This window comes from Syngnathus floridae, chromosome 17, assembly GCF_059516105.1.
Source record: "Syngnathus floridae isolate MCC-2025c chromosome 17, RoL_Sflo_1.0, whole genome shotgun sequence".
NCBI lineage: Eukaryota > Metazoa > Chordata > Actinopteri > Syngnathiformes > Syngnathidae > Syngnathus > Syngnathus floridae.
This window is the reverse complement of record NC_142429.1, coordinates 1821212-1846568: the sequence shown is the minus strand read 5'-3', so window position 1 is coordinate 1846568 and position 25357 is coordinate 1821212.

The following is a 25357-nucleotide window of genomic DNA, read 5'->3' as shown; positions in this document are numbered from 1 at the left end:
AGAGCTCCTGGCAGCTAGGGAGTGCCGCGTTGACCACTGCGCACGAAGAAATAAGCACCTGCAACGTTTGGTTTAGGTTTTAGGTGCATTTTTTATATTATTGCTTAAATCGCATTCTCTCGACGAGCTGAGCACGTTTTCTGAAATGTGCTCCTCCCGTCGCTCTGGTTGGGTGCACACAGTAAAAAGAGCTCCTGGCAGCTAGGGAGTGCCGCGTTGACCACTGCGCACGAAGAAATAAGCGCCTGCAACGTTTGGTTTAGGTTTTAGGTGCATTTTTAATTTTATTGCTTAATTCGCATTTTCTCGACGAGCTGAGCACGTTTTCTGAAATGTGCTCCTCCCGTCGTTCTGGTTGTGCGCGCATAGTAAAAAGTGCTCCTGGCAGCTAGAGAGTGCCGCGTTGACCACTGCACATGAAGAAGTAAGCACCTGCAACGTTTAGTTTAGGTTTTAGGTGCATTTTTAATTTTATTGCTTAAATCGCATTTTCTCGACGAGCTGAGTACGTTTTCTGAAATATGCTCCTTCCGTCACTCTGGTTGGGTGCGCACAGTAAAACGTGCTCCTGGCAGCTAGGGAGTGCCGCGTTGACCACTGCGCACGAAGAAATAAGCACCTGCAACGCTTGGTTTAGGTTTTAGGTGCATTTTTAATTTTATTGTTTAAATCGCATTTTCTCGACGAGCTGAGCACGTTTTCTGAAATGTGCTCCTCCCGTCGCTCTGGTTGGGTGCGCACAGTAAAAAGAGCTCCTGGCAGCTAGGGAGTGCCGCGTTGACCACTGCGCACGAAGAAATAAGCACCTGCAACGTTTGGTTTAGGTTTTAGGTGCATTTTTAATTTTATTGCTTAAATCGCATTTTCCCGCCGAGCTGAGCACGTTTTCTGAAATGTGCTCATCCCGTCACTCTGGTTGGGTGCGCATAGTAAAAAGTGCTCTTGGCAGCTAGAGAGTGCCGCGTTGACCACTGCGCACAAAGAAATAAGCACCTGCAACGTTTTGTTTAGGTTTTAGGTGCATTTTTTATATTATTGCTTAAATCGCATTCTCTCGACGAGCTGAGCACGTTTTCTGAAATGTGCTCCTCCCGTCGCTCTGGTTGGGTGCGCGTAGTAAAAAGTGCTCCTGGCAGCTAGAGAGTGCCGCGTTGACCACTGCGCATGAAGAAATAAGCACCTGCAACGTTTGGTTTAGGTTTTAGGTGCATTTTTAATTTTATTGCTTAAATCGCATTTTCTCGACGAGCTGAGCACGTTTTCTGAAATATGCTCCTCCCGTCGCTCTGGTTGGGTGCGCACAGTAAAAAGAGCTCCTGGCAGCTAGGGAGTGCCGCGTTGACCACTGCGCACGAAGAAATAAGCACCTGCAACGTTTGGTTTAAGTTTTAGGTGCATTTTTTATTTTATTGCTTAAATCGCATTCTCTCGACGAGCTGAGCACGTTTTCTGAAATGTGCTCCTCCCGTCGCTCTGGTTGGGTGCGCGTAATAAAAAGTGCTCCTGGCAGCTAGAGTGCCGCGTTGACCACGGCGCATGAAGAAATAAGCTCCTGCAACGTTTTGTTTAGGTTTTAGGTGCATTTTTAATTTTATTGCTTAAATCGCATTTTCTCGACGAGCTGAGCACGTTTTCTGAAATGTGCTCCTCCCGTCACTCTGGTTGGGTGCGCACAGTAAAAAGTGCTCTCGGCAGCTAGAGAGTGCCGCGTTGACCACTGCGCATGAAGAAATAACCACCTGCAACGTTTGGTTTAGGTTTTAGGTGCATTTTTAATTTTATTGCTTAAATCGCATTTTCTCGACGAGCTTAGCACGTTTTCTGAAATGTGCTCCTCCCGTCACTCTGGTTGGGTGCGCATAATAAAAACTGCTCTTGGCAGCTAAAGAGTGCCGCGTTGACCACTGCGCAGAAAGAAATAAGCACCTGCAACGTTTTGTTTAGGTTTTAGGTGCATTTTTTATATTATTGCTTGAATCGCATTCTCTCGACGAGCTGAGCACGTTTTCTGAAATGTGCTCCTCCCGTCGCTCTGGTTGGGTGCGCGTAGTAAAAAGTGCTCCTGGCAGCTAGAGAGTGCCGCGTTGACCACTGCGCATGAAGAAATAAGCACCTGCAACGTTTGGTTAAGGTTTTAGGTGCATTTTTAATTTTATTGCTTAAATCACATTTTCTCGACGAGCTGAGCACGTTTTCTGAAATATGCTCCTCCCGTCGCTCTGGTTGGGTGCGCACAGTAAAAAGAGCTCCTGGCAGCTAGGGAGTGCCGCGTTGACCACTGCGCACGAAGAAATAAGCACCTGCAAAGTTTGGTTTAGGTTTTAGGTGCATTTTTTATTTTATTGCTTGAATCGCATTCTCTGGACGAGCTGAGCACGTTTTCTGAAATGTGCTCCTCCCGTCGCTCTGGTTGGGTGCGCGTAGTAAAAAGTGCTCCTGGCAGCTAGAGAGTGCCGCGTTGACCACGGCGCGTGAAGAAATAAGCGCCTGCAACGTTTGGTTTAGGTTTTAGGTGCATTTTTAATTTTATTGCTTAATTCGCATTTTCTCGACGAGCTGAGCACGTTTTCTGAAATGTGCTCCTCCCGTCGTTCTGGTTGTGCGCGCATAGTAAAAAGTGCTCCTGGCAGCTAGAGAGTGCCGCGTTGACCACTGCACATGAAGAAGTAAGCACCTGCAACGTTTAGTTTAGGTTTTAGGTGCATTTTTAATTTTATTGCTTAAATCGCATTTTCTCGACGAGCTGAGTACGTTTTCTGAAATATGCTCCTTCCGTCACTCTGGTTGGGTGCGCACAGTAAAACGTGCTCCTGGCAGCTAGGGAGTGCCGCGTTGACCACTGCGCACGAAGAAATAAGCACCTGCAACGCTTGGTTTAGGTTTTAGGTGCATTTTTAATTTTATTGTTTAAATCGCATTTTCTCGACGAGCTGAGCACGTTTTCTGAAATGTGCTCCTCCCGTCGCTCTGGTTGGGTGCGCACAGTAAAAAGAGCTCCTGGCAGCTAGGGAGTGCCGCGTTGACCACTGCGCACGAAGAAATAAGCACCTGCAACGTTTGGTTTAGGTTTTAGGTGCATTTTTAATTTTATTGCTTAAATCGAATTTTCCCGCCGAGCTGAGCACGTTTTCTGAAATGTGCTCATCCCGTCACTCTGGTTGGGTGCGCATAGTAAAAAGTGCTCTTGGCAGCTAGAGAGTGCCGCGTTGACCACTGCGCACAAAGAAATAAGCACCTGCAACGTTTGGTTTAGGTTTTAGGTGCAATTTTAATTTTATTGCTTAAATCGCATTTTCTTGACGAGCTGAGCACGTTTTCTGAAATGTGCTCCTCCCGTCTCTCTGGTTGGGTGTGCACAGTAAAAAGTGCTCTTGGCAGCTAGGGAGTGCCGCGTTGACCACTGCGCATGAAGAAATAAGCACCTGCAATGTTTGCGTTAGGTTTTAGGTGCATTTTTAATTTTATTGCTTAAATCGCATCCTCTCGACGAGCTGAGCACGTTTTCTGAAATATGCTCCTCCCGTCGCTCTGGTTGGGTGCGCGTAGTAAAAAGTGCTCTTGGCAGCTAGAGAGTGCCGCGTTGACCACTGCGCATGAAGAAATAACCACCTGCAACGTTTGGTTTAGGTTTTAGGTGCATTTTTAATTTTATTGCTTAAATCGAATTTTCTCGACGAGCTGAGCACGTTTTCTGAAATGTGCTCATCCCGTCACTCTGGTTGGGTGCGCATAGTGAAAAGTGCTCTTGGCAGCTAGAGAGTGCCGCGTTGACCACTGCGCACAAAGAAATAAGCACCTGCAACGTTTGGTTTAGGTTTTAGGTGCATTTTTTATTTTATTGCTTAAATCGCGTTCTCTCGACAAGCTGAGCACGTTTTCTGAAATGTGCTCCTCCCGTCGCTCTGGTTGGGTGCACACAGTAAAAAGAGCTCCTGGCAGCTAGGGAGTGCCGCGTTGACCACTGCGCACGAAGAAATAAGCACCTGCAACGTTTGGTTTAGGTTTTAGGTGCATTTTTTATTTTATTGCTTAAATCGCATTCTCTCGACGAGCTGAGCACGTTTTCTGAAATGTGCTCCTCCCGTCGCTCTGGTTGGGCGCGCGTAGTAAAAAGTGCTCCTGGCAGCTAGAGAGTGCCGCGTTGACCACTGCGCATGAAGAAATAAGCACCTGCAACGTTTGGTTTAGGTTTTAGGTGCATTTTTAATTTTATTGCTTAAATCGCATTTTCTCGACGAGCTGAGCACGTTTTCTGAAATGTGCTCCTCCCGTCACTCTGGTTGGGTGCGCACAGTAAAAAGTGCTCCTGGCAGCTAGGGAGTGCCGCGTTGAGCACTGCGCACGAAGAAATAAGCACCTGCAACGTTTGGTTTAGGTTTTAGGTGCATTTTTAATTTTATTGCTTAAATCGCATTTTCTCGACGAGCTGAGCACGTTTTCTGAAATGGGCTCCTCCCGTCGCTCTGGTTGGGTGCGCACAGTAAAAAGAGCTCCTGGCAGCTAGGGAGTTCCGCGTTGACCACTGCGCACGAAGAAATAAGCACCTGCAACGTTTGGTTTAGGTTTTAGGTGCATTTTTTATTTTATTGCTTAAATCGCATTCTCTCGACGAGCTGAGAACCTTTTCTGAAATGTGCTCCTCCCGTCGCTCTGGTTGGGTGCACACAGTAAAAAGAGCTCCTGGCAGCTAGGGAGTGCCGCGTTGACCACTGCGCAGGAAGAAATAAGCACCTGCAACGTTTGGTTTAGGTTTTAGGTGCATTTTTTATTTTATTGCTTAAATCGCATTCTCTCGACGAGCTGAGCACGTTTTCTGAAATGTGCTCCTCCCGTCGCTCTGGTTGGGTGCGCGTAGTAAAAAGTGCTCCTGGCAGCTAGAGAGTGCCGCGTTGACCACTGCGCATGAAGAAATAAGCACCTGCAACGTTTGGTTTAGGTTTTAGGTGCATTTTTAATTTTATTGCTTAAATCGCATTTTCTCGACGAGCTGAGCACGTTTTCTGAAATGTGCTTCTCCCGTCGCTCTGGTTGTGCGCGCACAGTAAAAAGAGCTCCTGGCAGCTAGAGAGTGCCGCGTTGACCACTGCGCATGAAGAAAAAAGCACCTGCAACGTTTGGTTTAGGTTTTAGGTGCATTTTTAATTTTATTGCTTAAATTGCATTTTCTCGACGAGCTGAGTACGTTTTCTGAAATGTGCTCCTTCCGTCACTCTGGTTGGGTGCGCACAGTAAAAAGTGCTCCTGGCAGCTAGGGAGTGCCGCGTTGACCACTGCGCATGAAGAAATAAGCACCTGCAACGTTTGGTTTAAGTTTTAGGTGCATTTTTAATTTTATTGCTTAAATCGCATTTTCTCGACGAGCTGAGCACGTTTTCTGAAATGTGCTCCTCCCGTCGCTCTGGTTGGGTGCGCACAGTAAAAAGAGCTCCTGGCAGCTAGGGAGTGCCGCGTTGACCACTGCGCACGAAGAAATAAGCACCTGCAACATTTGGTTTAGGTTTTAGATGCATTTTTAATTTTATTGCTTAGATCGCATTCTCTCGACGAGCTGAGCGCGTTTTCTGAAATGTGCTCCTCCCGTCGCTCTGGTTGGGTGCGCGTAGTAAAAAGTCCTCCTGGCAGCTAGAGAGTGCCGCGTTGACCACTGCGCATGAAGAAATAAGCACCTGCAACGTTTGGTTAAGGTTTTAGGTGCATTTTTAATTTTATTGCTTGAATCGCATTTTCTCGACGAGCTGAGCACGTTTTCTGAAATGTGCTCCTCCCGTCTCTCTGGTTGGGTGCGCACAGTAAAAAGTGCTCTTAGCAGCTAGGGAGTGCCGCGTTGACCACTGCGCATTAAGAAATAAGCACCTGCAACGTTTGGTTTAGGTTTTAGGTGCATTTTTAATTTTATTGCTTAAATCGCATTTTCTCGACGAGCTGAGCACGTTTTCTGAAATGTGCTCATCCCGTCACTCTGGTTGGGTGCGCATAGTAAAAAGTGCTCTTGGCAGCTAGAGAGTGCCGCGTTGACCACTGCGCACAAAGAAATAAGCACCTGCAACGTTTTGTTTAGGTTTTAGGTGCATTTTTTATATTATTGCTTAAATCGCATCCTCTCGACGAGCTGAGCACGTTTTCTGAAATGTGCTCCTCCCGTCGCTCTGGTTGGGTGCGCGTAGTAAAAAGTGCTCCTGGCAGCTAGAGGGTGCCGCGTTGACCACTGCGCATGAAGAAATAAGCACCTGCAACGTTTGGTTTAGGTTTTAGGTGCATTTTTAATTTTATTGCTTAAATCACATTTTCTCGACGAGCTGAGCACGTTTTCTGAAATATGCTCCTCCCGTCGCTCTGGTTGGGTGCGCACAGTAAAAAGAGCTCCTGGCAGCTAGGGAGTGCCGCGTTGACCACTGCGCACGAAGAAATAAGCACCTGCAAAGTTTGGTTTAGGTTTTAGGTGCATTTTTTATTTTATTGCTTGAATCGCATTCTCTGGACGAGCTGAGCACGTTTTCTGAAATGTGCTCCTCCCGTCGCTCTGGTTGGGTGCGCGTAGTAAAAAGTGCTCCTGGCAGCTAGAGAGTGCCGCGTTGACCACGGCGCGTGAAGAAATAAGCGCCTGCAACGTTTGGTTTAGGTTTTAGGTGCATTTTTAATTTTATTGCTTAATTCGCATTTTCTCGACGAGCTGAGCACGTTTTCTGAAATGTGCTCCTCCCGTCGTTCTGGTTGTGCGCGCATAGTAAAAAGTGCTCCTGGCAGCTAGAGAGTGCCGCGTTGACCACTGCACATGAAGAAGTAAGCACCTGCAACGTTTAGTTTAGGTTTTAGGTGCATTTTTAATTTTATTGCTTAAATCGCATTTTCTCGACGAGCTGAGTACGTTTTCTGAAATATGCTCCTTCCGTCACTCTGGTTGGGTGCGCACAGTAAAACGTGCTCCTGGCAGCTAGGGAGTGCCGCGTTGACCACTGCGCACGAAGAAATAAGCACCTGCAACGCTTGGTTTAGGTTTTAGGTGCATTTTTAATTTTATTGTTTAAATCGCATTTTCTCGACGAGCTGAGCACGTTTTCTGAAATGTGCTCCTCCCGTCGCTCTGGTTGGGTGCGCACAGTAAAAAGAGCTCCTGGCAGCTAGGGAGTGCCGCGTTGACCACTGCGCACGAAGAAATAAGCACCTGCAACGTTTGGTTTAGGTTTTAGGTGCATTTTTAATTTTATTGCTTAAATCGCATTTTCCCGCCGAGCTGAGCACGTTTTCTGAAATGTGCTCATCCCGTCACTCTGGTTGGGTGCGCATAGTAAAAAGTGCTCTTGGCAGCTAGAGAGTGCCGCGTTGACCACTGCGCACAAAGAAATAAGCACCTGCAACGTTTTGTTTAGGTTTTAGGTGCATTTTTTATATTATTGCTTAAATCGCATTCTCTCGACGAGCTGAGCACGTTTTCTGAAATGTGCTCCTCCCGTCGCTCTGGTTGGGTGCGCGTAGTAAAAAGTGCTCCTGGCAGCTAGAGAGTGCCGCGTTGACCACTGCGCATGAAGAAATAAGCACCTGCAACGTTTGGTTTAGGTTTTAGGTGCATTTTTAATTTTATTGCTTAAATCGCATTTTCTCGACGAGCTGAGCACGTTTTCTGAAATATGCTCCTCCCGTCGCTCTGGTTGGGTGCGCACAGTAAAAAGAGCTCCTGGCAGCTAGGGAGTGCCGCGTTGACCACTGCGCACGAAGAAATAAGCACCTGCAACGTTTGGTTTAGGTTTTAGGTGCATTTTTTATTTTATTGCTTAAATCGCATTCTCTCGACGAGCTGAGCACGTTTTCTGAAATGTGCTCCTCCCGTCGCTCTGGTTGGGTGCGCGTAATAAAAAGTGCTCCTGGCAGCTAGAGTGCCGCGTTGACCACGGCGCATGAAGAAATAAGCTCCTGCAACGTTTTGTTTAGGTTTTAGGTGCATTTTTAATTTTATTGCTTAAATCGCATTTTCTCGACGAGCTGAGCACGTTTTCTGAAATGTGCTCCTCCCGTCACTCTGGTTGGGTGCGCACAGTAAAAAGTGCTCTCGGCAGCTAGAGAGTGCCGCGTTGACCACTGCGCATGAAGAAATAACCACCTGCAACGTTTGGTTTAGGTTTTAGGTGCATTTTTAATTTTATTGCTTAAATCGCATTTTCTCGACGAGCTTAGCACGTTTTCTGAAATGTGCTCCTCCCGTCACTCTGGTTGGGTGCGCATAATAAAAACTGCTCTTGGCAGCTAAAGAGTGCCGCGTTGACCACTGCGCACAAATTAATAAGCACCTGCAACGTTTTCTTTAGGTTTTAGGTGCATTTTAAATTTTATTGCTTAAATCGCATTTTCTCGACGAGCTGAGCACGTTTTCTGAAATGTGCTCCTCCCGTCGCTCTGGTTGGGTGCGCGTAGTAAAAAGTGCTCCTGGCAGCTAGAGAGTGCCGCGTTGACCACGGCGCGTGAAGAAATAAGCACCTGCAACGTTTGGTTTAGGTTTTAGGTGCATTTTTAATTTTATTGCTTAAATCGCATTCTCTCGACGAGCTGAGCACGTTTTCTGAAATGTGCTCCTCCCGTCGCTCTGGTTGGGCGCGCGTAGTAAAAAGTGCTCCTGGCAGCTAGAGAGTGCCGCGTTGACCACTGCGCATGAAGAAATAAGCACCTGCAACGTTTGGTTTAGGTTTTAGGTGCATTTTTAATTTTTTTGCTTAAATCGCATTTTCTCGACGAGCTGAGCACGTTTTCTGAAATGTGCTCCTCCCGTCACTCTGGTTGGGTGCGCACAGTAAAAAGTGCTCCTGGCAGCTAGGGAGTGCCGCGTTGAGCACTGCGCACGAAGAAATAAGCACCTGCAACGTTTGGTTTAGGTTTTAGGTGCATTTTTAATTTTATTGCTTAAATCGCATTTTCTCGACGAGCTGAGCACGTTTTCTGAAATGGGCTCCTCCCGTCGCTCTGGTTGGGTGCGCACAGTAAAAAGAGCTCCTGGCAGCTAGGGAGTTCCGCGTTGACCACTGCGCACGAAGAAATAAGCACCTGCAACGTTTGGTTTAGGTTTTAGGTGCATTTTTTATTTTATTGCTTAAATCGCATTCTCTCGACGAGCTGAGAACCTTTTCTGAAATGTGCTCCTCCCGTCGCTCTGGTTGGGTGCACACAGTAAAAAGAGCTCCTGGCAGCTAGAGAGTGCCGCGTTGACCACTGCGCACAAAGAAATAAGCACCTGCAACGTTTTGTTTAGGTTTTAGGTGCATTTTTTATATTATTGCTTAAATCGCATTCTCTCGACGAGCTGAGCACGTTTTCTGAAATGTGCTCCTCCCGTCGCTCTGGTTGGGTGCGCGTAGTAAAAAGTGCTCCTGGCAGCTAGAGAGTGCCGCGTTGACCACTGCGCATGAAGAAATAAGCACCTGCAACGTTTGGTTTAGGTTTTAGGTGCATTTTTAATTTTATTGCTTAAATCGCATTTTCTCGACGAGCTGAGCACGTTTTCTGAAATATGCTCCTCCCGTCGCTCTGGTTGGGTGCGCACAGTAAAAAGAGCTCCTGGCAGCTAGGGAGTGCCGCGTTGACCACTGCGCACGAAGAAATAAGCACCTGCAACGTTTGGTTTAGGTTTTAGGTGCATTTTTTATTTTATTGCTTAAATCGCATTCTCTCGACGAGCTGAGCACGTTTTCTGAAATGTGCTCCTCCCGTCGCTCTGGTTGGGTGCGCGTAATAAAAAGTGCTCCTGGCAGCTAGAGTGCCGCGTTGACCACGGCGCATGAAGAAATAAGCTCCTGCAACGTTTTGTTTAGGTTTTAGGTGCATTTTTAATTTTATTGCTTAAATCGCATTTTCTCGACGAGCTGAGCACGTTTTCTGAAATGTGCTCCTCCCGTCACTCTGGTTGGGTGCGCACAGTAAAAAGAGCTCCTGGCAGCTAGGGAGTGCCGCGTTGACCACTGCGCACGAAGAAATAAGCACCTGCAAAGTTTGGTTTAGGTTTTAGGTGCATTTTTTATTTTATTGCTTGAATCGCATTCTCTGGACGAGCTGAGCACGTTTTCTGAAATGTGCTCCTCCCGTCGCTCTGGTTGGGTGCGCGTAGTAAAAAGTGCTCCTGGCAGCTAGAGAGTGCCGCGTTGACCACGGCGCGTGAAGAAATAAGCGCCTGCAACGTTTGGTTTAGGTTTTAGGTGCATTTTTAATTTTATTGCTTAATTCGCATTTTCTCGACGAGCTGAGCACGTTTTCTGAAATGTGCTCCTCCCGTCGCTCTGGTTGTGCGCGCATAGTAAAAAGTGCTCCTGGCAGCTAGAGAGTGCCGCGTTGACCACTGCACATGAAGAAGTAAGCACCTGCAACGTTTTGTTTAGGTTTTAGGTGCATTTTTTATATTATTGCTTAAATCGCATTCTCTCGACGAGCTGAGCACGTTTTCTGAAATGTGCTCCTCCCGTCGCTCTGGTTGGGTGCGCGTAGTAAAAAGTGCTCCTGGCAGCTAGAGAGTGCCGCGTTGACCACTGCGCATGAAGAAATAAGCACCCGCAACGTTTGGTTTAGGTTTTAGGTGCATTTTTAATTTTATTGCTTAAATCACATTTTCTCGACGAGCTGAGCACGTTTTCTGAAATATGCTCCTCCCGTCGCTCTGGTTGGGTGCGCACAGTAAAAAGAGCTCCTGGCAGCTAGGGAGTGCCGCGTTGACCACTGCGCACGAAGAAATAAGCACCTGCAAAGTTTGGTTTAGGTTTTAGGTGCATTTTTTATTTTATTGCTTGAATCGCATTCTCTGGACGAGCTGAGCACGTTTTCTGAAATGTGCTCCTCCCGTCGCAATGGTTGGGTGCGCGTAGTAAAAGTGCTCCTGGCAGCTAGAGAGTGCCGCGTTGACCACGGCGCGTGAAGAAATAAGCGCCTGCAACGTTTGGTTTAGGTTTTAGGTGCATTTTTAATTTTATTGCTTAAATCGCATTTTCTCGCCGAGCTGAGCACGTTTTCTGAAATGTGCTCATCCCGTCACTCTGGTTGGGTGCGCATAGTAAAAAGTGCTCTTGGCAGCTAGAGAGTGCCGCGATGAACACTGCGCACAAAGAAATAAGCACCTGCAACGTTTTGTTTAGGTTTTAGGTGCATTTTTTATATTATTGCTTAAATCGCATTCTCTCGACGAGCTGAGCACGTTTTCTGAAATGTGCTCCTCCCGTCGCTCTGGTTGGGTGCGCACAGTAAAAAGTGCTCTTGGCAGCTAGAGAGTGCCGCGTTGACCACTGCGCATGAAGAAATAAGCACCTGCAACGTTTGGTTTAGGTTTTAGGTGCATTTTTAATTTTATTGCTTAAATCGCATTTTCTCGACGAGCTGAGCACGTTTTCTGAAATGTGCTCCTCCCGTCACTCTGGTTGGGTGCGCACAGTAAAAAGTGCTCCTGGCAGCTAGGGAGTGCCGCGTTGAGCACTGCGCACGAAGAAATAAGCACCTGCAACGTTTGGTTTAGGTTTTAGGTGCATTTTTAATTTTATTGCTTAAATCGCATTTTCTCGACGAGCTGAGCACGTTTTCTGAAATGGGCTCCTCCCGTCGCTCTGGTTGGGTGCGCACAGTAAAAAGAGCTCCTGGCAGCTAGGGAGTTCCGCGTTGACCACTGCGCACGAAGAAATAAGCACCTGCAATGTTTGGTTTAGGTTTTAGGTGCATTTTTTATTTTATTGCTTAAATCGCATTCTCTCGACGAGCTGAGCACGTTTTCTGAAATGTGCTCCTCCCGTCGCTCTGGTTGGGGGCACACAGTAAAAAGAGCTCCTGGCAGCTAGGGAGTGCCGCGTTGACCACTGCGCACGAAGAAATAAGCACCTGCAACGTTTGGTTTAGGTTTTAGGTGCATTTTTTATTTTATTGCTTAAATCGCATTCTCTCGACGAGCTGAGCACGTTTTCTGAAATGTGCTCCTCCCGTCGCTCTGGTTGGGTGCGCGTAGTAAAAAGTGCTCCTGGCAGCTAGAGAGTGACGCGTTGACCACTGCGCATGAAGAAATAAGCACCTGCAACGTTTGGTTTAGGTTTTAGGTGCATTTTTAATTTTATTGCTTAAATCGCATTTTCTCGACGAGCTGAGCACGTTTTCTGAAATGTGCTCCTCCCGTCGCTCTGGTTGGGTGCGCACAGTAAAAAGTGCTCCTGGCAGCTAGGGAGTGCCGCGTTGAGCACTACGCACGAAGAAATAAGCACCTGCAACGTTTGGTTTAGGTTTTAGCTGCATTTTTAATTTTATTGCTTAAATCGCATTTTCTCGACGAGCTGAGCACGTTTTCTGAAATGTGCTCATCCCGTCACTCTTGTTGGGTGCGCATAGTGAAAAGTGCTCTTGGCAGCTAGAGAGTGCCGCGTTGACCACTGCGCACAAAGAAATAAGCACCTGCAACGTTTGGTTTAGGTTTTAGGTGCATTTTTAATTTTATTGCTTAAATCGCATTTTCTCGACGAGCTGAGTACGTTTTCTGAAATGTGCTCCTCCCGTCGCTCTGGTTGGGTGCGCACAGTAAAAAGAGCTCCTGGCAGCTAGGGAGTGCCGCGTTGACCACTGCGCACGAAGAAATAAGCACCTGCAACGTTTGGTTTAGGTTTTAGGTGCATTTTTTATTTTATTGCTTAAATCGCATTCTCTCGACGAGCTGAGCACGTTTTCTGAAATGTGCTCCTCCCGTCGCACTGGTTGGGTGCACACAGTAAAAAGAGCTCCTGGCAGCTAGGGAGTGCCGCGTTGACCACTGCGCACGAAGAAATAAGCACCTGCAACGTTTGGTTTAGGTTTTAGGTGCATTTTTTATTTTATTGCTTGAATCGCATTCTCTCGACGAGCTGAGCACGTTTTCTGAAATGTGCTCCTCCCGTCGCTCTGGTTGGGTGCGCGTAGTAAAAAGTGCTCCTGGCAGCTAGAGAGTGCCGCGTTGACCACTGCGCATGAAGAAATAAGCACCTGTAACGTTTGGTTTAGGTTTTAGGTGCATTTTTAATTTTATTGCTTAAATCGCATTTTCTCGACGAGCTGAGCACGTTTTCTGAAATGTGCTCCTCCCGTCACTCTGGTTGGGTGCGCATAGTAAAAAGAGCTCCTGGCAGCTAGGGAGTGCCGCGTTGACCACTGCGCACGAAGAAATAAGCACCTGCAACGTTTGGTTTAGGTTTTAGGTGCATTTTATATTTTATTGCTTGAATCGCATTCTCTCGACGAGCTGAGCACGTTTTCTGAAATGTGCTCCTCCCGTCGCTCTGGTTGGGTGCGCGTAGTAAAAAGTGCTCCTGGCAGCTAGAGAGTGCCGCGTTGACCACTGCGCATGAAGAAATAAGCACCTGTAACGTTTGGTTTAGGTTTTAGGTGCATTTTTAATTTTATTGCTTAAATCGCATTTTCTCGACGAGCTGAGCACGTTTTCTGAAATGTGCTCCTCCCGTCGCTCTGGTTGGGTGCGCACAGTAAAAAGAGCTCCTGGCAGCTAGGGAGTGCCGCGTTGACCACTGCGCACGAAGAAATAAGCACCTGCAACGTTTGGTTTAGGTTTTAGGTGCATTTTTTATTTTATTGCTTAAATTGCATTCTCTCGACGAGCTGAGCACGTTTTCTGAAATGTGCTCCTCCCGTCGCTCTGGTTGGGTGCGCGTAGTAAAAAGTGCTCCTGGCAGCTAGAGAGTGCCGCGTTGACCACTGCGCATGAAGAAATAAGCACCTGCAACGTTTGGTTTAGGTTTTAGGTGCATTTTTAATTTTATTGCTTAAATCGCATTTTCTCGACGAGCTGAGCGCGTTTTCTGAAATGTGCTCCTCTCGTCGCTCTGGTTGGGTGCGCACAGTAAAAAGAGCTCCTGGCAGCTAGGGAGTGCCGCGTTGACCACTGCGCACGAAGAAATAAGCACCTGCAACGTTTGGTTTAGGTTTTAGATGCATTTTTAATTTTATTGCTTAAATCGCATTCTCTCGACGAGCTGAGCGCGTTTTCTGAAATGTGCTCCTCCCGTCGCTCTGGTTGGGTGCGCGTAGTAAAAAGTGCTCCTGGCAGCTAGAGAGTGCCGCGTTGACCACTGCGCATGAAGAAATAAGCACCTGCAACGTTTGGTTTAGGTTTTAGGTGCATTTTTAATTTTATTGCTTAAATCACATTTTCTCGACGAGCTGAGCACGTTTTCTGAAATATGCTCCTCCCGTCGCTCTGGTTGGGTGCGCACAGTAAAAAGAGCTCCTGGCAGCTAGGGAGTGCCGCGTTGACCACTGCGCACGAAGAAATAAGCACCTGCAAAGTTTGGTTTAGGTTTTAGGTGCATTTTTTATTTTATTGCTTGAATCGAATTTTTTGGACGAGCTGAGCACGTTTTCTGAAATGTGCTCCTCCCGTCGCTCTGGTTGGGTGCGCGTAGTAAAAAGTGCTCCTGGCAGCTAGAGAGTGCCGCGTTGACCACGGCGCGTGAAGAAATAAGCGCCTGCAACGTTTGGTTTAGGTTTTAGGTGCATTTTTAATTTTATTGCTTAATTCGCATTTTCTCGACGAGCTGAGCACGTTTTCTGAAATGTGCTCCTCCCGTCGCTCTGGTTGTGCGCGCATAGTAAAAAGTGCTCCTGGCAGCTAGAGAGTGCCGCGTTGACCACTGCACATGAAGAAGTAAGCACCTGCAACGTTTAGTTTAGGTTTTAGGTGCATTTTTAATTTTATTGCTTAAATCGCATTTTCTCGACGAGCTGAGTACGTTTTCTGAAATGTGCTCCTTCCGTCACTCTGGTTGGGTGCGCACAGTAAAACGTGCTCCTGGCAGCTAGGGAGTGCCGCGTTGACCACTGCGCACGAAGAAATAAGCACCTGCAACGCTTGGTTTAGGTTTTAGGTGCATTTTTAATTTTATTGTTTAAATCGCATTTTCTCGACGAGCTGAGCACGTTTTCTGAAATGTGCTCCTCCCGTCGCTCTGGTTGGGTGCGCACAGTAAAAAGAGCTCCTAGCAGCTAGGGAGTGCCGCGTTGACCACTGCGCACGAAGAAATAAGCACCTGCAACGTTTGGTTTAGGTTTTAGGTGCATTTTTAATTTTATTGCTTAAATCGCATTTTCTCGCCGAGCTGAGCACGTTTTCTGAAATGTGCTCATCCCGTCACTCTGGTTGGGTGCGCATAGTAAAAAGTGCTCTTGGCAGCTAGAGAGTGCCGCGTTGACCACTGCGCACAAAGAAATAAGCACCTGCAACGTTTTGTTTAGGTTTTAGGTGCATTTTTTATATTATTGCTTAAATCGCATTCTCTCGACGAGCTGAGCACGTTTTCTGAAATGTGCTCCTCCCGTCGCTCTGGTTGGGTGCGCGTAGTAAAAAGTGCTCCTGGCAGCTAGAGAGTGCCGCGTTGACCACTGCGCATGAAAAAATAAGCACCTGCAACGTTTGGTTTAGGTTTTAGGTGCATTTTTAATTTTATTGCTTAAATCGCATTTTCTCGACGAGCTGAGCACGTTTTCTGAAATGTGCTTCTCCCGTCGCTCTGGTTGTGCGCGCATAGTAAAAAGTGCTCCTGGCAGCTAGAGAGTGCCGCGTTGACCACTGCGCATGAAGAAAAAAGCACCTGCAACGTTTGGTTTAGGTTTTAGGTGCATTTTTAATTTTATTGCTTAAATTGCATTTTCTCGACGAGCTGAGTACGTTTTCTGAAATGTGCTCCTTCCGTCACTCTGGTTGGGTGCGCACAGTAAAAAGTGCTCCTGGCAGCTAGGGAGTGCCGCGTTGACCACTGCGCATGAAGAAATAAGCACCTGCAACGTTTGGTTTAAGTTTTAGGTGCATTTTTAATTTTATTGCTTAAATCGCATTTTCTCGACGAGCTGAGCACGTTTTCTGAAATGTGCTCCTCCCGTCGCTCTGGTTGAGTGCGCACAGTAAAAAGAGCTCCTGGCAGCTAGGGAGTGCCGCGTTGACCACTGCGCACGAAGAAATAAGCACCTGCAACGTTTGGTTTAGGTTTTAGGTGCATTTTTAATTTTATTGCTTAAATCGCATTTTCTCGACGAGCTGAGCACGTTTTCTGAAATGTGCTCCTCCCGTCACTCTGGTTGGGTGCGCACAGTAAAAAGTGCTCTTGGCAGCTAGAGAGTGCCGCGTTGACCACTGCGCATGAAGAAATAAGCACATGCAACGTTTGGTTTAGGTTTTAGGTGCATTTTTAATTTCATTGCTTAAATCGCATTTTCTCGACGAGCTGAGCACGTTTTCTGAAATGTGCTCCTCCCGTCACTCTGGTTGGGTGCGCACAGTAAAAAGTGCTCCTGGCAGCTAGAGAGTGCCGCGTTGACAACTGCGCATGAAGAAATAAGCACCTGCAACGTTTGATTTAGGTTTTAGGTGCATTTTTAATCTTATTGCTTAAATCGCATTTTCTCGACGAGCTGAGCACGTTTTCTGAAATGTGCTCCTCCCGTCACTCTGGTTGGGTGCGCACAATAAAAAGTTCTCTTGGCAGCTAGAGAGTGCCGCGTTGACCACTGCGCATGAAGAAATAAGCACCTGCAACGTTTGGTTTAGGTTTTAGGTGCATTTTTAATTTTATTGCTTAAATCGCATTTTCTCGACGAGCTGAGCACGTTTTCTGAAATGTGCTCCTCCCGTCACTCTGGTTGGGTGCGCATAGTAAAGAGTGCTCTTGGCAGCTAGAGAGTGCCGCGTTGACAACTGCGCTTGAAGAAATAACCACCTGCAACGTTTGGTTTAGGTTTTGGGTGCATTTTTAATTTTATTGCTTAAATCGCATTTTCTCGACGAGCTGAGCACGTTTCCTGAAATGTGCTCCTCCCGTCACTCTGGTTGGGTGCGCATAGTAAAAAGTGCTCATGGCAGCTAGGGAGTGCCGCGTTGACCACTGCGCATGAAGAAATAAGCACCTGCAACGTTTGGTTTAGGTTTTAGGTGCATTTTTTATTTTATTGCTTAAATCGCATTTTCTTGACGAGCTGAGCACGTTTTCTGAAATGTGCTCCTCCGGTCTCTCTGATTGGGTGTGCACAGTAAAAAGTGCTCTTGGCAGCTAGGGAGTGCCGCGTTGACCACTGCACATGAAGAAATAAGCACCTGCAATGTTTGGGTTAGGTTTTAGGTGCATTTTTAATTTTATTGCTTAAATCGCATCCTCTCGACGAGCTGAGCACGTTTTCTGAAATATGCTCCTCCCGTCGCTCTGGTTGGGTGCGCGTAGTAAAAAGTGCTCTTGGCAGCTAGAGAGTGCCGCGTTGACCACTTCGCATGAAGAAATAACCACCTGCAACGTTAGGTTTAGGTTTTAGGTGCATTTTTAATCTTATTGCTTAAATCGCATTTTCTCGACGAGCTGAGCACGTTTTCTGAAATGTGCTCATCCCGTCACTCTGGTTGGGTGCGCATAGTGAAAAGTGCTCTTGGCAGCTAGAGAGTGCCGCGTTGACCACTGCGCACAAAGAAATAAGCACCTGCAACGTTTGGTTTAGGTTTTAGGTGCATTTTTAATTTTATTGCTTAAATCGCATTTTCTCGACGAGCTGAGTACATTTTCTGAAATGTGCTCCTTCCGTCACTCTGGTTGGGTGCGCACAGTAAAAAGTGCTCCTGGCAGCTAGGGAGTGCCGCGTTGACCACTGCGCACGAAGAAATAAGCACCTGCAACCTTTGGTTTAGGTTTTAGGTGCATTTTTAATTTTATTGTTTAAATCCCATTTTCTCGACGAGCTGAGCACGTTTTCTGAAATGTGCTCCTCCGGTCTCTCTGATTGGGTGTGCACAGTAAAAAGTGCTCTTGGCAGCTAGGGAGTGCCGCGTTGACCACTGCGCATGAAGAAATAAGCACCTGCAACGTTTGATTTAGGTTTTAGGTGCATTTTTAAACTAATTGCTTAAATCGCATTTTCTCGACGAGCTTAGCACGTTTTCTGAAATGTGCTCCTCCCGTCACTCTGGTTGGGTGCGCACAGTAAAAAGTGCTCTTGGCAGCTAGAGAGTACCGCGTTGACCACTGCGCATGAAGAAATAAGCACCTGCAACGTTTGGTTTAGGTTTTAGGTGCATTTTTAATTTTATTGCTTAAATCGCATTTTCTCGACGAGCTGAGCACGTTTTCTGAAATGTGCTCCTCCCGTCACTCTGGTTGGGTGCGCACAGTAAAAAGTGCTCCTGGCATCTAGGGAGTGCCGCGTTGAGCACTGCGCACGAAGAAATAAGCACCTGCAACGTTTGGTTTAGGTTTTAGGTGCATTTTTAATTTTATTGCTTAAATCGCATTTTCTCGACGAGCTGAGCACGTTTTCTGAAATGTGCTCCTCCCGTCGCTCTGGTTGGGTGCGCACAGTAAAAAGAGCTCCTGGCAGCTAGGGAGTTCCGCGTTGACCACTGCGCACGAAGAAATAAGCACCTGCAACGTTTGGTTTAGGTTTTAGGTGCATTTTTAATTTTATTGCTTAAATCGCATTCTCTCGACGAGCTGAGCACGTTTTCTGAAATGTGCTCCTCCCGTCACTCTGGTTGGGTGCGCACAGTAAAAAGTGCTCTTGGCAGCTATAGAGTACCGCATTGACCACTGCGCATGAAGAAATAAGCACCTGCAACGTTTGGTTTAGGTTTTAGGTGCATTTTTAATTTTATTGCTTAAATCGCATTTTCTCGACGAGCTGAGCACGTTTTCTGAAATGTGCTCCTCCCGTCACTCTGGTTGGGTGCGCACAGTAAAAAGTGCTCCTGGCAGCTAGGGAGTGCCACGTTGAGCACTGCGCACGAAGAAATAAGCACCTGCAACGTTTGGTTTAGGTTTTAGGTGCATTTTTAATTTTATTGCTTGAATCGCATTTTCTCGACGAGCTGAGCACGTTTTCTGAAATGTGCTCCTCCCGTCACTCTGGTTGGGTGCGCACAGTAAAAAGTGCTCTTGGCAGCTAGAGAGTGCCGCGTTGACCACTGCGCATGAAGAAATAAGCACCTGCAACGTTTGGTTTAGGTTTTAGGTGCATTTTTAATCTTATTGCTTAAATCGCATTTTCTCGACGAGCTGAGCACGTTTTCTGAAATGTGCTCCTCCCGTCACTCTGGTTGGGTGCCCACAGTAAAAAGTGCTCTTGGCAGCTAGAGAGTGCCGCGTTGACCACTGCGCATGAAGAAATAAGCACCTGCAACGTTTGGTTTAGGTTTTAGGTGCATTTTTAATTTTATTGCTTGAATCGCATTTTCTCGACGAGCTGAGCACGTTTTCTGAAATGTGCTCCTCCCGTCACTCTGGTTGGGTGCGCACAGTAAAAAGTGCTCCTGGCAGCTAGGGAGTGCCGCGTTGAGCACTGCGCACGAAGAAATAAGCACCTGCAACGTTTGGTTTAGGTTTTAGGTGCATTTTTAATTTTATTGCTTAAATCGCATTTTCTCGACGAGCTGAGCACGTTTTCTGAAATGTGCTCCTCCCGTCACTCTGGTTGGGTGCGCACAGTAAAAAGTGCTCTTGGCAGCTAGAGAGTGCCGCGTTGACCACTGCGCATGAAGAAATAACCACCTGCAACGTTTGGTTTAGGTTTTAGGTGCATTTTTAATTTTATTGCTTAAATCGCATTTTCTCGACGAGCTGAGCACGTTTTCTGAAATGTGCTCCTCCCGTCACTCTGGTTGGGTGCGCACAGTAAAAAGTGCTCTTGGCAGCTAGAGAGTGCCGCGTTGAGCACTACGCACGAAGAAATAAGCACCTGCAACGTTTGGTTTAGGTTTTAGCTGCATTTTTAATTTTATTGCTTAAATCGCATTTTCTCGACGAGCTGAGCACGTTTTCTGAAATGTGCTCCTCCCGTCGCTCTGGTTGGGTGCGCACAGTAAAAAGAGCTCCTGGCAGCTAGGGAGTTCCGCGTTGACCACTGCGCACGAAGAAATAAGCACCTGCAACGTTTGGTTTAGGTTTTAGGTGCATTTTAATTTTATTGCTTAAATCGCATTCTCTCGACGAGCTGAGCACGTTTTCTGAAATGTGCTCCTCCCGTCGCTCTGGTTGGGTGCGCGTAGTAAAAAGTGCTCCTGGCAGCTAGAGAGTGCCGCGTTGACCACTGCGCATGAAGAAATAAGCACCTGCAACGTTTGGTTTAGGTTTTAGGTGCATTTTTAATTTTATTGCTTAAATCGCATTTTCTCGACGAGCTGAGCACGTTTTCTGAAATGTGCTCCTCCCGTCGCTCTGGTTGGGTGCGCGTAGTAAAAAAGGCTCCTGGCAGCTAGAGAGTGCCGCGTTGACCACTGCGCATGAAGAAATAAGCACCTGCAACGTTTGGTTTAGGTTTTAGGTGCATTTTTAATCTTATTGCTTAAATCGCATTTTCTCGACGAGCTGAGCACGTTTTCTGAAATGTGCTCCTCCCGTCACTCTGGTTGGGTGCGCACAGTAAAAAGTGCTCTTGGCAGCTAGAGAGTGCCGCGTTGACCACTGCGCATGAAGAAATAAGCACCTGCAACGTTTGGTTTAGGTTTTAGGTGCATTTTTAATTTTATTGCTTAAATCGCATTTTCTCGACGAGCTGAGCACGTTTTCTGAAATGTGCTCCTCCCGTCACTCTGGTTGGGTGCGCACAGTAAAAAGTGCTCCTGGCAGCTAGAGAGTGCCGCGTTGACCACTGCGCATGAAGAAATAAGCACCTGCAACGTTTGGTTTAGGTTTTAGGTGCATTTTTAATTTTATTGCTTAAATCGCATTTTCTCGACGAGCTGAACACGTTTTCTGATATGTGCTCCTCCCGTCACTCTGGTTGGGTGCGCACAGTAAAAAGTTCTCCTGGCAGCTAGAGAGTGCCGCGTTGACCACTGCGCATGAAGAAATAAGCACCTGCAACGTTTGGTTTAGGTTTTAGGTGCATTTTTAATCTTATTGCTTAAATCGCATTTTCTCGACGAGCTGAGCACGTTTTCTGAAATGTGCTCCTCCCGTCACTCTGGTTGGGTGCGCACAGTAAAAAGTGCTCTTGGCAGCTAGAGAGTGCCGCGTTGACCACTGCGCATGAAGAAATAAGCACCTGCAACGTTTGGTTTAGGTTTTAGGTGCATTTTTAATTTTATTGCTTAAATCGCATTCTCTCGACGAGCTGAGCACGTTTTCTGAAATGTGCTCCTCCCGTCGCTCTGGTTGTGCGCGCATAGTAAAAAGTGCTCCTGGCAGCTAGAGAGTGCCGCGTTGACCACTGCGCATGAAGAAATAAGCACCTGCAACGTTTGGTTTAGGTTTTAGGTGCATTTTTAATTTTATTGCTTAAATCGCATTTTCTCGACGAGCTGAGCACGTTTTCTGAAATGTGCTCCTCCCGTCGCTCTGGTTGTGCGCGCATAGTAAAAAGTGCTCCTGGCAGCTAGGGAGTGCCGTGTTGACCACTGCGCATGAAGAAATAAGCACCTGCAACGTTTGGTTTAGGTTTTACGTGCATTTTTAATTGTATTGCTTAAATCGCATTTTCTCGACGAGCTGAGCACGTTTTCTGAAATGTGCTCCTCCCGTCGCTCTGGTTGTGCGCGCATAGTAAAAAGTGCTTCTGGCAGCTAGAGAGTGCCGCCTTGACCACTGCGCATGAAGAAATAAGCACTTGCAACGTTTGGTTTAGGTTTTAGGTGCATTTTTAATTTTATTGCTTAAATCGCATTCTCTCGACGAGCTGAGCACGTTTTCTGAAATGTGCTCCTCCCGTCGCTCTGGTTGTGCGCGCATAGTAAAAAGTGCTTCTGGCAGCTAGAGAGTGACGCGTTGACCACTGCGCACGAAGAAATAAGCACCTGCAACGTTTTGTTTAGGTTTTAGGTGCATTTTTAATTTTATTGCTTAACTCGCATTTTCTCGACAAGCTGAGCACGTTTTCTGAAATGTGCTCCTCCCGTCGCTCTGGTTGGGTGCGCACAGTAAAAAGAGCTCCTGGCAGCTAGGGAATACCGCGTTGACCACTGCGCACGAAGAAATAAGCACCTGCAACGTTTGGTTTAGGTTTTAGGTGCATTTTTAATTTTATTGCTTAAATCGCATTCTCTCGACGAGCTGAGCACGTTTTCTGAAATGTGCTCCTCCCGTCGCTCTGGTTGTGCGCGCATAATAAAAAGTGCTCCTGGCAGCTAGAGAGTACCGCGTTGACCACTGCGCATGAAGAAATAAGCACCTGCAACGTTTGGTTTAGGTTTTAGGTGCATTTTTAATTTTATTGCTTAAATTGCATTTTCTCGACGAGCTGAGCACGTTTTCTGAAATGTGCTCCTCCCGTCGCTCTGGTTGGGTGCGCATAGTAAAAAGTGCTCTTGGCAGCTGGAGAGTGCCGCGTTGACCACTGCGCATGAAGAAATAAGCACCTGCAACGTTTGGTTTAGGTTTTACGTTCATTTTTAATTTTATTGCTTAAATCGCATTTTCTCGACGAGCTGAGCACGTTTTCTGAAATGTGCTCCTCCCGTCGCTCTGGTTGTGCGCGCATAGTAAAAAGTGCTTCTGGCAGCTAGAGAGTGCCGCCTTGACCACTGCGCATGAAGAAATAAGCACCTGCAACGTTTTGTTTAGGTTTTAGGTGCATTTTTAATTTTATTGCTTAAATCGCATTCTCTCGACGAGCTGAGCACGTTTTCTGAAATGTGCTCCTCCCGTCACTCTGGTTGGGTGTGCATAGTAAAAAGTGGTCTTGACAGCTAGAGAGTGCCGCGTTGACTACTGCGCATGAAGAAATAACCACCTGCAACGTTTGGTTTAGGTTTTAGGTGCATTTTTAATTTTATTGCTTAAATCGCATTTTCTCGACGAGCTGAGCACGTTTTCTGGAATGTGCTCCTCCCGTCACTCTGGTTGGGTGCGCACAGTAAAAAGTGCTCCTGGCAGCTAGGGAGTGCCGCGTTGACCACTGCGCATGAAGAAATAAGCACCTGCAACCTTTGGTTTAGGTATTAGGTGCATTTTTAATTTTATTGCTTAAATCGCATTTTCTCGACAAGCTGAGCACGTTTTCTGAAATGTGCTCCTCCCGTCGCTCTGGTTGGGTGCGCACAGTAAAAAGAGCTCCTGGCAGCTAGGGAGTGCCGCGTTGACCACTGCGCACGAAGAAATAAGCACCTGCAACGTTTGGTTTAGGTTTTAGGTGCATTTTTAATTTTATTGCTTAAATCGCATTCTCTCGACGAGCTGAGCACGTTTTCTGAAATGTGCTCCTCCCGTCGCTCTGGTTGTGCGCACAGTAAAAAGAGCTCCTGGCAGCTAGGGAGTGCCGCGTTGACCACTGCGCACGAAGAAATAAGCACCTGCAACGGTTGGTTTAGGTTTTAGGTGCATTTTTAATTTTATTGCTTAAATCGCATTCTCTCGACGAGCTGAGCACGTTTTCTGAAATGTGCTCCTCCCGTCGCTCTGGTTGAGTGCGCGTAGTAAAAAGTCCTCCTGGCAGCTAGAGAGTGCCGCGTTGACCACTGCGCATGAAGAAATAAGCACCTGCAACGTTTGGTTTAGGTTTTAGGTGCATTTTTAATTTTATTGCTTGAATCGCATTTTCTCGACGAGCTGAGCACGTTTTCTGAAATGTGCTCCTCCCGTCACTCTGGTTGGGTGCGCATAGTAAAAAGTGCTCTTGGCAGCTAGAGAGTGCCGCGTTGACCACTGCGCATGAAGAAATAAGCACCTGCAACGTTTGGTTTAGGTTTTAGGTGCCTTTTTAATTTTATTGCTTAAATCGCATTTTCTCGACGAGCTGAGCACGTTTTCTGAAATGTGCTCCTCCCGTCACTCTGGTTGGGTGCGCACAGTAAAAAGTGCTCTTGGCAGCTAGAGAGTGCCGCGTTGACCACTGCGCATGAAGAAATAAGCACCTGCAACGTTTGGTTTAGGTTTTAGGTGCATTTTTAATTTTATTGCTTAAATCGCATTCTCTCGACGATCTGAGCACGTTTTCTGAAATGTGCTCCTCCCGTCACTCTGGTTGGGTGCGCATAGTAAAAAGTGCTCTTGGCAGCTAGAGAGTGCCGCGTTGACCACTGCGCATGAAGAAAAAAACACCTGCAACGTTTGGTTTAGGTTTTAGGTGCATTTTTAATTTTATTGCTTAAATCGCATTTTCTCGACGAGCTGAGCACGTTTTCTGAAATGTGCTCCTCCCGTCACTCTGGTTGGGTGCGCACAGTAAAAAGTGCTCTTGGCAGCTAGAGAGTGCCGCGTTGACCACTGCGCATGAAGAAATAAGCACCTGCAACGTTTGGTTTAGGTTTTAGGTGCATTTTTAATTTTATTGCTTAAATCGCATTGTCTCGACGAGCTGAGCACGTTTTCTGAAATGTGCTCCTCCCGTCGCTCTGGTTGTGCGCGCATAGTAAAAAGTGCTCCTGGCAGCTAGAGAGTGCCGCGTTGACCACTGCGCATGAAGAAATAAGCACCTCCAACGTTTGGTTTAGGTTTTGGGTGCATTTTTAATTTTATTGCTTAAATCGCATTTTCTCGACGAGCTGAGCACGTTTTCTGAAATGTGCTCCTCCTGTCACTCTGGTTGTGCCAGGCCGTGAACAAGACGGAGGACTCGGATGCAGAGTCGTTTCTTTCTGGGATTTATTCCAGCAAGCACACTGAGCAAAAGTACAAATCAAATCGTCTCTTGCGAGGGAAAACCCGTGGCAAAAGGTACAAACAAAAGGTGTCGCGCTGAGGCGAGTCAAAAGGCTAAAAGTACAAATCAAAACGCCTCTTACGAGGGAAAACACGTAGCACAAAGTACCAACTAAAGGAGTCGCACTGGGGCGAGACAAAAAGGCGATGGGGACCAAGGCACAAACAAAAGCGTCGCTCGGTGGCGAGACAAAAAGGAGGGTTCTTACAGAGAGTTCGGACATCAAGGGATCGCTGGTGGTAGGGACGAGGCAAGACACACTGGCACAAGACAAGGGGAAGACACGGACTAAATACACACAAGAGGGCGGGGACACAGGTGATGACAATTAGTGTCGATTACGCAGGTGCACACAATCAGGATCAGGGAAGACAAGACAACCAAACACCGAGGACGGAAACACGAACTGAACGGAAGGAATGACAAAATAAAACCGGAAGTAAGGTTACGACAATTGACGAGACAAAAAACTGAAAAAATAAACGCGACCGCATGACAGAACCCCCCCCCTAGGGCCGGATCCCAGACGGCCCAGGAGCCCCAGGGTGAGCCGCATAAAAGTCATCAAACAGTCCCGGGTCCAAAATATAACTAGGCGGCACCCATTGCCGCTCCTCCGGCCCATAACCCTCCCAGTCCACCAGGTACTGCCAGCCCCGGCCTCTTCTGCGCACATCCAATAGTTGTTTTACGGTGTAGACCGTCCCACCTCCCACAGTCCGCGGAGGCGCCGCAGGATCCGGCACCAATGGACTGTTCACCACCGGCTTGA